The following is a 12100-nucleotide window of genomic DNA, read 5'->3' on the forward strand; positions in this document are numbered from 1 at the left end:
ACGCTATGAGGTCTATGTAATGGGTTATAGTTAGCCCTTAGATGTGTGTTTGATTACAAGGCTCTCCCTCAGGCCAAGTCATGAAGATAAACTAATAGGAATCTTTCACAGAAGACTGAATGTTTCAGTCTATTGTCTCTCTGGTGCCCTGGAGTATAGCTGCTTAAGAACTCTCTGTTTGCTATGGTTCTGTTGGACCCATGAATGTAAGCCCCAAAAGCCACCAGAGCCAGACAATCAAGGGATTTCCTCTGGGCAGCAGCAGAAAAAAAAATCAAGGATCTAGATGTGTTCACAAACTCCTTTCTGGAAGTTACCAGGGACCTGTAGCAAGGCAGAAAGTGCAAAGAGGGCACTCACTGGCTTCATGGTTTTGGGAGAGTATTTCAACAGGCCCCTAACTATATGTTAAAGTAAATGCTTTCCCCTCAGGTCAGAGCTTTAAGATAAGAAAACAAACCTCTTTCATACAAAGACTGTGGACATTTCAGTCAAGTTCATCAACACTGGGCCCTGGAGAATCTATGTGAACCCTTTAAGAATTGTCTCTCATTTCACTATAGCCTTATGGGTGTAATAGACACAAGCATCTTTGGCTTCCAAAGCTAGACGTTTTGGGGACTCACCTCTTAGGTTCAGGTCTTAAAAGTTGGGATTGCAAGGGTGCCTGGGTGGTGCAGTTTGTTAAGCATCCAACTCTTGATCCCAGCTCGGGTCTTGATCTCAGAGTCGTGAGTTCAAGCCCTGCATTGGATTCTGCACTGGGTATCAAGCCTACTTAAAAAAATTCGGGGTGCCAAATGTGGGGTCAAGCCCTTCACTTTTCAGGGAGAGGCTTGGTATTTGAGTTCCTTCCTGATTGTGGGGTTTTTGACAAGATTGTTTCACCCTCACTTACCCATTTGGATATACATATTTTTTTCTCATTTGCTTGACTTGTAGGAATTGCTCAGCTAGTTTTGGGTTTCTTCAGGGAAAATGTTCCATATACAGATATAGATTCAGTATGTCCATGAGAGGAGGTGAGTTCATGTTTCTTCTGTATCACCACCATGAACTGGAACCTCTCTCTCTTCTTGAGATGGGACTTGCATCTTCTGCCCATAGACATCAGAGCTTCTAGTTCTCAGGCCTTCTGACTTCAGGACTCATACTAGCAGATCCCCCTTTCCAAGTTCTCAAGCATTCAGCCTCAGACTGAAATTTACACTATTGATTTTCCTGGTTCTCAGGCTTTGGACTGGGAATGAATTATACCACTGACTTTCCTTGTTCTCTAGCTTGTAGATGGAATATTGTGACATATCTCACCCTCCATAAATGTGGTAAGCACTGCATTAGACAGTGCAGATTTATAATTGCAAATAAATGATTATATCAATCTAAAAAGCAATAAAGTAGTTGATTTACTTGAACCTAAAAGAGCTAGTATTGTCAAGAAAGTATTTTAGGCTAAAGACAAGTCCTGTGAAGTCATCTAAAGAAGGAATATTCAAATATTTACCCTAGGTCTAAGAGTACAGGTTCCAAACACAAACAGAAAGGAATCAAGCAGGTAATATATATGAACAAGGAAAGACAGGTATAGGGTAAATAGCCAATATAAATGGGGCAATACTACTCAGTTCCAGTTAATTGCTGGCAAATGAAAATGCAAATCCAGGATTGCCAAATCTTCTGATTTTCAAAAGAAACTAGGAATGTTTATTTTTTAAATGTTAGATCTCTCACTTTTAAAATGTTGGCTTAATTTAAAGACCTATGCATGCCAAACAAAACACATATGTAGTCTGAATCAGACACTAAATTTGTGTTCACTATAGACAATGGTCAGTGTCTAGAGGTAAGTAAGAGGTCACTGCCTACCACTGTTTCTGCTAAAAACAAAATGGTACAGACTCTCAGGTCAAAGGAGGTCACAACAGTGAGCGTGTGTTAGCGTCAAATATTAGGAAAAAAACATTTGGAGAAGATGTGATGTGATGTGATCTGAGCTTTAAAATCTAAGAAACATGTAGATAGATGGAGCTCAGAGAAAGAATAAGGACATTCTAGGTCATGGAGTAGATATAACACAAGTAAAAATGTGAAAGTAGGTATTCACATTACATATATTTTGGTGGTTGTTTTTTTTTCTTTTTTTACATTTTTAAAAAAAGTGAGTATAAGTTTTTTATCTTGATGAGGTCCCAATAGTTCACTTTTGCTTTTATTTCCCTTGCTTCCAGAGACATGTCTAGTAAGAAGTTGCTGCGGCCCAGCTCAAAGAGGTTGCTGACTGTTTTCTCCTGTAGAATTTTGATGGTTTCCTGTCTCACATTTAGGGCTTTCATCTATTTTGAATTTAGTTTTGTGTACAGTGTAAGAAAGTGGTCCAGTTTCATTCTTCAGCATGTTGCTGTCCAGTGCTCCCAGCACCATTTGCTAAAGAGACTGTCTTTTTTTCCATTGGATATGCTTTCCTGCTTTGTCGGAGATTAGTTGGCCATATATTTGTGGGTCAATTTCTGGGTTTTCTGTTCTATTTCATTAATCTATATGTCTGTTTTTGTGCCCATACGATACTGTCTTGATAATTACAGCTTTGTAATACAGGTTAAAGCCTGGAATTGTGATGCCTCCAGCTTTGCTTTTCTTTTTCAGCATCACTTTGGCTATTTGGGGTCTTTTATGGTTCCATACAAATTTTAAGATTATTTGTTCTAGCTCTGTGAAGAATGCTGGTGTTATTTTGATAAGGATTGCATTGAATCTGCAGATTGCTTTGGGTAGCATTGACATTTTAACAATATTTGTTCTTGCAATCCATAAGCATGGAATGTTTTTCCATTTCCTTGTGTCTTCTTCAATTTATTTCATAAGATTTCTATAGTTTTCAGCATACAGATCACTTACCTCTTTGGTTAGGTTTATTCCTAGGTATCTTAGGAGTCTTGGTGCAATTGTAAATGGGATCAATTCCTTGATATCTCTTTCTGCTGCTTCATTATTGGTGTATAGAAATGCAACCGATTTCTGTACATCGATTTTATATCCTGTGAGTATAGTTAACACAACGTTACATTAGTTTCAGGTATACAAGTTAGTGATTTAACAAGTTTATACATTATGCAATGTTTAGCACAAGTGTAGCTATCACCTGTACCATAACATCACTATTACAATATCATTGATTGTGTTCTTTATGCTGTGCCTTTTATTTCTGTGACCTACTCATTCCATAACTGGAACCCTGTATCTCCTTCTCCCTTTCACCCATTCTGCCCAACCCTCCACCTACCTCCCTACTGGCAATCATCAGTTTTTATAGGTCTGATTCTGCTTTTTGTTTATTCATTTTTGTATTCCATTTATGAGTGGAATCTTATGCTATTTGTCTTTTTTCAGACCAACTTACTGTGCTTAACATAATACCATCTTGGTCCATCCATGTTGGGTCAGATAGCAAGATCTCATCCTTTTGATGGCTATGTAATATTCCATTACACACACACACATGCACACACACACACACATCTTTCTTTTCCAATCGTCTATTGATGGACACTTAGGTTGCTTCCATATCTTGGCTATTGTAAATAATGCTGCAATAAACATAGGATGCATATATCATTTCAAATTATTTTTCCCTTATCTTCAGATGAATACATAATTGAATTATTGGATCATATGTTATTTCTATTTTCAATTTTTTGAAGAACCTCCATACTGTTCTCTGCAGTGGCTGTATCTCATATGACATTCTTCGATAAACAGAAAGGTTGACTCCAATAGAGTTTTCATGCTGGGAAATAGGAGATTCATTTATAAAACCAGTACCCAATTGTGAAGAACATTGAATTTCAAGCTAAATTGCATATTCAGAAGGTGCTAATAACATTAATCTAGAGTCAGTACTACCAAATAAATGCTAATGACCTCCTCCCTTTAGGTCTATGCTAAAATCATTGCCAAATTCAGTTTCCCAAGATTGTTGTGTAATATTCATGCAAGCAACCTTCTATATGTAAACCACTCTGCCAAGTACATTGGGAAATAAAGAAATAAATAAGTGTATAACATATGTCTTGTGGAGACAGTTACGGGGCTTCTGTCCATGTGCATGCAAATGTAAAAGAATTATAAATTAAAAGACCCTTTTGTTATGGACAGTTTCATTTTAACCCCTCCTGCTGCTCTCCCTTTTTCCTTTTCCTCTTATGTAACCAATAGGCTCAGCTTATCCAATAATATTTGTGTTTGTGTCCTGGAGGATAAGAAATCATATTTTGATTAATGGTGTCCCCTTAGAAGAAAGAAAACTTGAGTTAAGACTACATTTTAGTGCAAATGTTGGAAATTACCCCAAATTGCCACAAACAGGACTTACATCAATGTTTCTGCTTGACCCTTTTGCGGAAGGAAAAAATACCTTCTGGAAATGCACAGCAAACAAAAATATTTTGGAAGTGAAATAAGTAAGGTAGCCTTTCCTCTTCATAACACATACTGGTAGAATTATTGCTGTTCATTAACAGTCCATATAATGAATCATAAAAGTGCAGGACGTAAAGTGTGTGTGGTTGAGCTCCAAGCTCTAAAGAGAAATTCATTTAATTCCTCTCCCAATTATTTGAGAGTGTTTGGATCTCATCTCTTATTTTCTCTGTCCAGATCATTAGCTACAATTTTGAAAATAAAATGAGTCAGTGCCTCATGGCTTGAAAGCAAAGGCAGGATTCTCATTTGTATACATCTCTTTACAGTAGTTAACTTCTCTTTATGTCTCTTTTCTGCTGTATTTGAAAGTCATCATGTTTCTCATGATGACCACTTGGTGGCCTTGGGTAGCTAGCAAAATGTCACTACCTTCCTTTTAACTCTGGTCATACAACCTGGGGTGGGTTGAAATGGTCCAGAGATAGTATCTTGAGGTAACACAAGCATGCCAGTGAGACAACCAAGGAAACACTTAGGGAGTTTTTTAGGTTGATTTTAAGGTGAAGGGGCTGAGCAGATTGTTTTATCTTCACTTGGGATCTGCTTCTGAGAAAGTTTTGGTAAATCGGTTTCAAAATCACTTTTCCTTCCTGCCCACTCCATGAAACTGAAATAGGTGCAATGTGTTGGATTGGGGGAAATAAAAATGAATGACTTTAATTGGCCATATCAGCTGTTATTCTGGATTACTGCTTCAGGGTATAACCACTTTTTGTTTGTTTGTTTGTTTTCTGTTTGACAGGCAAGGAGGGAAAAGAAGCTAGGGATTAATGGAAACAGAATAAAGACATCACTAAATTTATAAGAGAACTTTTATAAATACCAATTGTTTGGAAGTGAACAAAATTTCAAATATTCTGGGACATTCCTGAAAATGGAATGTCTAATTTTAAGTCTCACAGGCACATTTTAGGAATTTAAGAAAATTCAGAAAAGTGCTTAAAACAGTCAATTTAGGTCATAGGGCCATCCTAAAGATAAACAAAATAGGTAGGTGACTATATGCAGTCTTATTTGAGGACCACAGATCCATACTTGTCATGCTTGCCTTCAAATATCTCCTTCCACTATCATATCCTACCCTCCTCTCCTGCTGGGATCAAATCTATGTAATTTAAATTATTCTCCTGGGTCAAATTACAAGAAGCCTGCTACTGAGTGAAAATGCAGTATGTATCTGAGTAAGAGAGATTTCTAGCCCTCTTCTATAAAAACATTGCTTGTGTGAGTTTTTTGACCAGCTTATTACCCTCACAATTCTGCCTCCTGGACTGGACGGTAGGGGATGAGAAGAAAGACAGGAGAAATCATGGGTGGTTTGGTACTCTTGAATTCTAAATAGCAGGATCAGCAAAAGCTGGGGAGAATGGCCCCTGAGTAATGGGGCATCTGATTTAGGGAGATGCCCCAAAGAGTATGAGCCACCAAAAAGGCTGTAACATCAAAAATTAAAGAGGGCCCCACAGGTAAAATCATCAGCTTTACTGCTTTTGTTGGTAGCATTATAGGTCAGATACATTTTTTTTAAGTAGGCTCCACACCCAATGTAGGGCTGGAACTCAAGATTCTGAGATCAAGAGTCACATGCTCTACCACTGAGTCAGCCAGGTTCCCCAGGTACATTTTCAAAGCTCAAGATAGACTCATGCTCAGCTTACAGTTTTAGGTACTACTCATTTCTTGAGCATTAACTCCTCTTCTTTTCAAATCCATGCAGAGTCCAAGCACCCAGAGATCTCATGCTACTGCTAAGAGACTGAATGTTCAAACAATGACCAAACCATATATAAAAATAGAACTGTGACCCACAATCTACAATAACCTACCCAGGAACTCAACATGTTATCTACAGTAACCAGTCCAGGAAGCTAGCTATCTGAGTTAGACTTACAGAAAGCCTGAATGTTTTCTCCAGTAATTTATCCAGAAAGCCAAATAACCCCTGGGAGAATTGTTCCCAAATGGCCAGCATTTGATTAATAACTGGCAGCTTTCCTAATTTCTCTCCATTTCCAACTTAGGACCAGCCAGAGAAAGTCAAATATGCAACTCTCACCAATCATACAGGATGTCCCACTTCTAGTTAACCCACCTACATCTTCCCCCATGACAGCAACCTTGAATTAGAAGTATGCCTGAAACTCCTTTTTTTCCACTATAAAGTTTTCTCATTCCACTTCCAGCCTTTGTGTCTGTCCAAACACAAATGATAGTGGCTGATTCTCTTGCTATAGAAAGCTCTAAATAATCAGTCTCTGCTTGATCTCATTTTGTTGGTCTTCATTTATTCCCATGCTGCTCAAGAGGTCTTGAACCAGCAAGCCAGAACGATCTTCTCAAAATGCATACGTGATCACATCACGTCATTTCCCATCCCCACATAAAATACATTAGTCACTTTTCATAACTTTTTAAAATAAACTTCATTTTTAGAACAGTTTGATTTTTAAAAATTAAGATAATGCAGAATTCCCCATATACCCATCATCCAGTTTCTCCTATTAACTACTTACGTTATTATAGTACACTTGTTACAATTAATGAAACAATACTGATTCATTATTATTAACTAAAATTCCATACTTCACTCAGACTTTCCCAATTTTTACCTAATGTCCTTTTTCTCTTCAGGATCCCATCCAGGATACTTTATCACATTTAATCATCATGTCTCCTTAAGCTGCTTTTGACTGTGACAGTTTCTCAAATTTTTATTGTTTTTGATAATCTTGATTATCATTTTGAGAAATACTAGTCAATTATTTGCATAATATTTTTATTTGGATTTGTCTAGTGTTTTTCTCATGATTAGACTGGCATTACTGGGATTTGGGGGGAATATCACAGAAGCAAAATTCTATTCTCCTCATGATACATCAAAAGTCAATACTATCAACATAACTTAACACTGTTTATGTTGACCTTGGTTACCTACCTAAGGTAATATTTGTTAGATTACTCCACTATAAAATAACTCTTTTTATTGGCTCTTTCCATACTGTACTCTTTGGAGAGAAATTATTATGAGCAGCCCACGTTTTGGAGTGGAAATTTATGCTCCATCTCCTTGAAGGCAGAGTATCTACATAAATTATATGGAATTTTTCTGCATCAGAGATCTATTCAATTATTTATTGATATCAATATGAATTCATGGATATTAATTTTTTTCCATGGGTTATGATTCAATGTTAACTTATTTTATTGCTCAAATTGTTCCATCTCTGGCCACTGGAAGCTCTTGCAGTTGGCTTCTATGTCCTTTGATACACTATCAGCCTTGTGAAATTTTTGCTCCTTCTTTACTTTGTGGCACTACAAGATGCTCCAGGTTCATTTGTATATTTATTTTCCCAGTCTTAGAATCAGGAATTTCTACATTAATCCCTTGTTCCTTCTTTTGGAGAATCTTATTAGAAACCAAGATCTGGGTGCTAAATGTGCCTGTTGCTACTGAGATATTTTTTTTCTTTCATGCCCTCTCAATTAACAGAGCAAAAAGAACATGTATCTATGTACTAACCTGGTTAAATACACATATCTATGAATATTTCTATAGGTAACTATTTGTATCTATATTAAGTTAAATATGAGTTTATATTGATGTCTCCAACTTGATTCTATTACCAATTAGGTTATTTTAACATCCTCCACTTGTTTTTCTATAAACTCCTACTCTACTCCAACGATGAGAAATTGGCTTCTACCATCCACTCTTCATTTACTTGTTTAATTCCATTATACATGCATACTAATATCATAATTGTTAACCCTTACCCCCATAGTAAACAACTTTATAAACTAGAGTGCAATGCTTATGCACAGCTTCTTTTGCTTTTGGTCTGCTCATTTCCAAAGTTACTTAGGTCAACATTTTTTTCCCACTGAGGTTGTTTCATCCACTTGTAATACAGTTTTATTGTTTTTTGTTTTTTTGTTTTATTTTTTTAATGTTTAGTTATTTTTGAGAAAGAAAAAGAGAGACAGACAGACAGACAGAGTATGAGCGGGGGAGAGGCAGAGAGAGATGGAAACACAGAATCTGAACCAGGCTCCAAACTCTGAGTTGTCAGCACAGAGCCCCACGCAGGGCTTGAACCATGAGCCATGAGATCATGACCTGAACTTAAGTTGGATGCTTAACTGACTGAGCCACCAAGGTACCCCTGTTTTTTTTCATATTCTGAATGCCACTCTGAGATCCTCCAACCTCCTATATAAGGCTTTTTATTTGCATATATTAGGGTTCACTCTGTGCTATAAAGTTCTATGGGTTTTGACAAATGGATGGTGTTATATACCTACTATTACAGTATCATACATGATAGGTTTACCACCCTAAAAACTCCCCTGCGCTTCACCAACACACCTCCCTCTGGCAACCAATGATTTTTTTTTTTTTACTGGCCTTATAATTTTGCTTTTTCCAAAATATCATGTAGCTGAAATAATATAATATATAGAGTTTTCAGACTGGCTTCTTTCACTTAGCAATATGAATTTAAGATTAATCCATGTCTTCATATGAATTGGTAGCTCATTTCTTTTCATCACTGAATAGCACTCCATTGTATGGATGTACCACAGCTTCCTTACTCATTTACCTATTGAAGGGCATTCTAGTTGCTTCCAGTTTTTGGTGATTATAGAGTTGCTATAAACTTTCATGGTCAAATGTGGACATAATTTTTTAATGAATTGGATAAATACTTAGGAATGTGATTGCTGGATCATATGGTATTATTGTGTTTATCTTTACAATAAACAGCTGAACTATCTTCCAAAGTGGCTGTTTCCTTAATTTTTCAGGTAAATAAAGATCAAAATCCCTAACATGGACTGCATCGTCTTTAGTTCCTACATATCCAGCCCCATCTTTCATCACTTTTATCTTCACATTGATGCTTCAGATACACCCCCATGCTCCCTATAGCCCCTGAGAACCTATTCTGCTCCCTAGGCCTGGAAATGACTCCTTCTACTTCTGTAAGTCCTCTGCATCCCAACTTGGTTATCATCCCATTCTTCCATCACATCACATTTTAAGCATATTTTCTTCAATAAAGCCATCACTGACCTCACTGGATAGGTCAAATCCCCCCAAGATAGGCTCCTATAGCTCAAAATATCTCACATTTGTAGCATTTATTATAGTTGTGATACTATATTTGTGTTTTGTTATACCACTTACTAGACTGTAAGTACCATAAAATCAGGACCAGATTTTTCTCATTATTTTATTCCTAATACCTAGCACAGTAACTGATATGTAGAAGCAGCTTACTATACTTTTTATTAGAGAAACAAATGAATAAATACAATAAAAGCAACAATTACTGTCAAAAGTCAATGGCATACATTTATAACAACATGGATGAAATATGAGGGCATTATGCTAAATGAAATAAGTCAGATAAAGACATATACTACATAAAGACATATACTATATTCCACTTATACGTGAAATCTAAAAAAGCAAAACTTATATAAAGTACAGTGGTGTTTACCAGGGCTGGAGGTTGGGGGAAATGGGAAGACATTGGTTAAAGGATTCAAACTTCCTGTTATATGATGAATAACTTCTGAAGATCTAATGCACAACATGGTGGTTATAGTTAATAATACCGTATTATATACGTGGAAGTTGCTAAGAGAGTCGGTCTTAAATGTTCTTACCACACACACAGACACACAAAATGATAATTACACAGCATGATGGAGATATTAGCTAACACTATGGTGGTGATCAATTTGAAATATATAAGTGTACAAATGAAAACCTTGGAAACCTTACTCTTACACAACGTTATATGTCAATTATATCTCAATAAAGCTGGAAAAAAAGTCAATGGTAAAATATTCTTTACCTTTAAAGATGTCAGCTAAATTTGTAAAATTAATCATAACGTTTTTCAAACTATGCCATTTTCAACATTTTATAACATAGTAATGCCATACTATAATTGCCATAGTACATTTAAGTAACTACTAAATCTAATTAAAACTTCAAGCTATTGAATACTATTCAAGCTATTTATTTACAACACTTAGATTAAAGTGTGTTTGCAAAAGATCACTTTATTTTTTATGTAAAGTTGGTTTATTTTACCTGCAGCTCTTCCAATATAAACTGAATGTAAATGATGATACTGAGAAATATTAGGATAGTTGCCAATATGTCAAAACATCATGCCTTCCAATCCATCCTCCATGAACTTTTTATAAAGTGCCATACATTTGGCCACAATCACAATGCTTCCAAATCATAAATGGCTTTGCTACCCAGCTGCAGACGATGTTCATAGTAAGTCATCATTTGGGTCACTTCTCCTTTCAGTTGTCCATCACAGTTATGTAAAATTTCTGAGAGAAGGCCCTGCATTATTATTTCAGGAGGAATACATTGAGTTAGAAGCTCAAAAAGTCTTCCACGAACTTTAAGGAGACTTTGTGGAGTCTGATGATTGGCAATAGCGTTGGCAGTCTCCTTCAGATACACCTCCCAATCTGTTTCAGGGATTTCTTGATCTGCATCAAAAATATATTGTTGCACTCTTCAGGCTTCACACATAAGTAGGGTGTTTTTGGAGATTCCTGAAGGACTTCTCTGCAAGTCTAATGAACCAAGTTGTGAAGGAAGATTCAGACCTTCCTTGGCTTACACACAATATATAACACATGAAAAATATCTTCAATGCTGAGAGCAGGCACACAAACTGTCAGGCACCTCCTACAAATAGGTGGTATCACTTTAGATGTAGAATTGCAACACAAGATCAATCTGAAGTGGACATATATTTTCCATGGTTCTATGCGAGGCACGTTGAGTACCTTTGGTGAGTTTGTCAACCTCTGTCAATAATACCACTTTAAGATCTCTTTGAGAATTTGCTTCAAGTTGCTGTGATTGTATCACTGTTTTCAATATCTCCTGGATTACTACCCAATCACTACTTCCAGAATCACTGGGATTAACTTCAGCGATAATTGTTTGCAATGCCACTAATTTCAGTTTTCTTTTTAGATGGAGTTGTGAAGGTCTGGTGTTCAATTCTCAATTTTTCCACTCACACACCATAAAATTCAAGAATACACATAATTCTTGTCTTTTTTCCCAGCACCAGATGAACCATACACAAAAGATGAGGAAAGTCACCACTTTGCACCACGTTGCAAAGCTGGGCCACCTGCTCATGATGATAGTCCAGGTATGCCAAGTATCAGCAACAGTACTTGTCCACCTGGAGGCTCATTCCAGCTCAAATTCCCAGTGTCCCATGCTTGAAAGCCCTGCGCACATGCTGTCCACTGGGATGTGTACACAAGTTCCCTAAAAAGACCACTTTAGAACAGAATTTTTTTTTCAGCATAGTATTCAGTTTTCCTAAGGTTGTTTTGTTTTGGTTTTGTTTTGTTTGGTTTGGTTTTGGTTGTTTTTATTATTATTATTATTATTATTATTCACTGGGTTCCAAGCAGGGACAAAATGATATAAAGCATCTACCTAAAAAAATCTGTGACTTAAAGGTGTTTTGCTTTGCTCTTTATCAAGAGATTCAAGTGAAAGTGGATGGATACATTTCTTCCAATCAACCAACTTGGCCATTTTTTAAAGTACTCT

At 36.5% G+C, this 12100-nt stretch overlaps 1 pseudogene; it reads right to left on the reverse strand.

Annotated features, from left to right (window-relative positions):
* Window positions 1-10658: 10658 nt before the first annotated feature.
* On the reverse strand, window positions 10659-11732 carry LOC102959302 (annotated as a pseudogene).
* Window positions 11733-12100: the final 368 nt, after the last annotated feature.

Source organism: Panthera tigris, chromosome X (assembly GCF_018350195.1).
Source record: "Panthera tigris isolate Pti1 chromosome X, P.tigris_Pti1_mat1.1, whole genome shotgun sequence".
Classification (NCBI taxonomy): domain Eukaryota; kingdom Metazoa; phylum Chordata; class Mammalia; order Carnivora; family Felidae; genus Panthera; species Panthera tigris.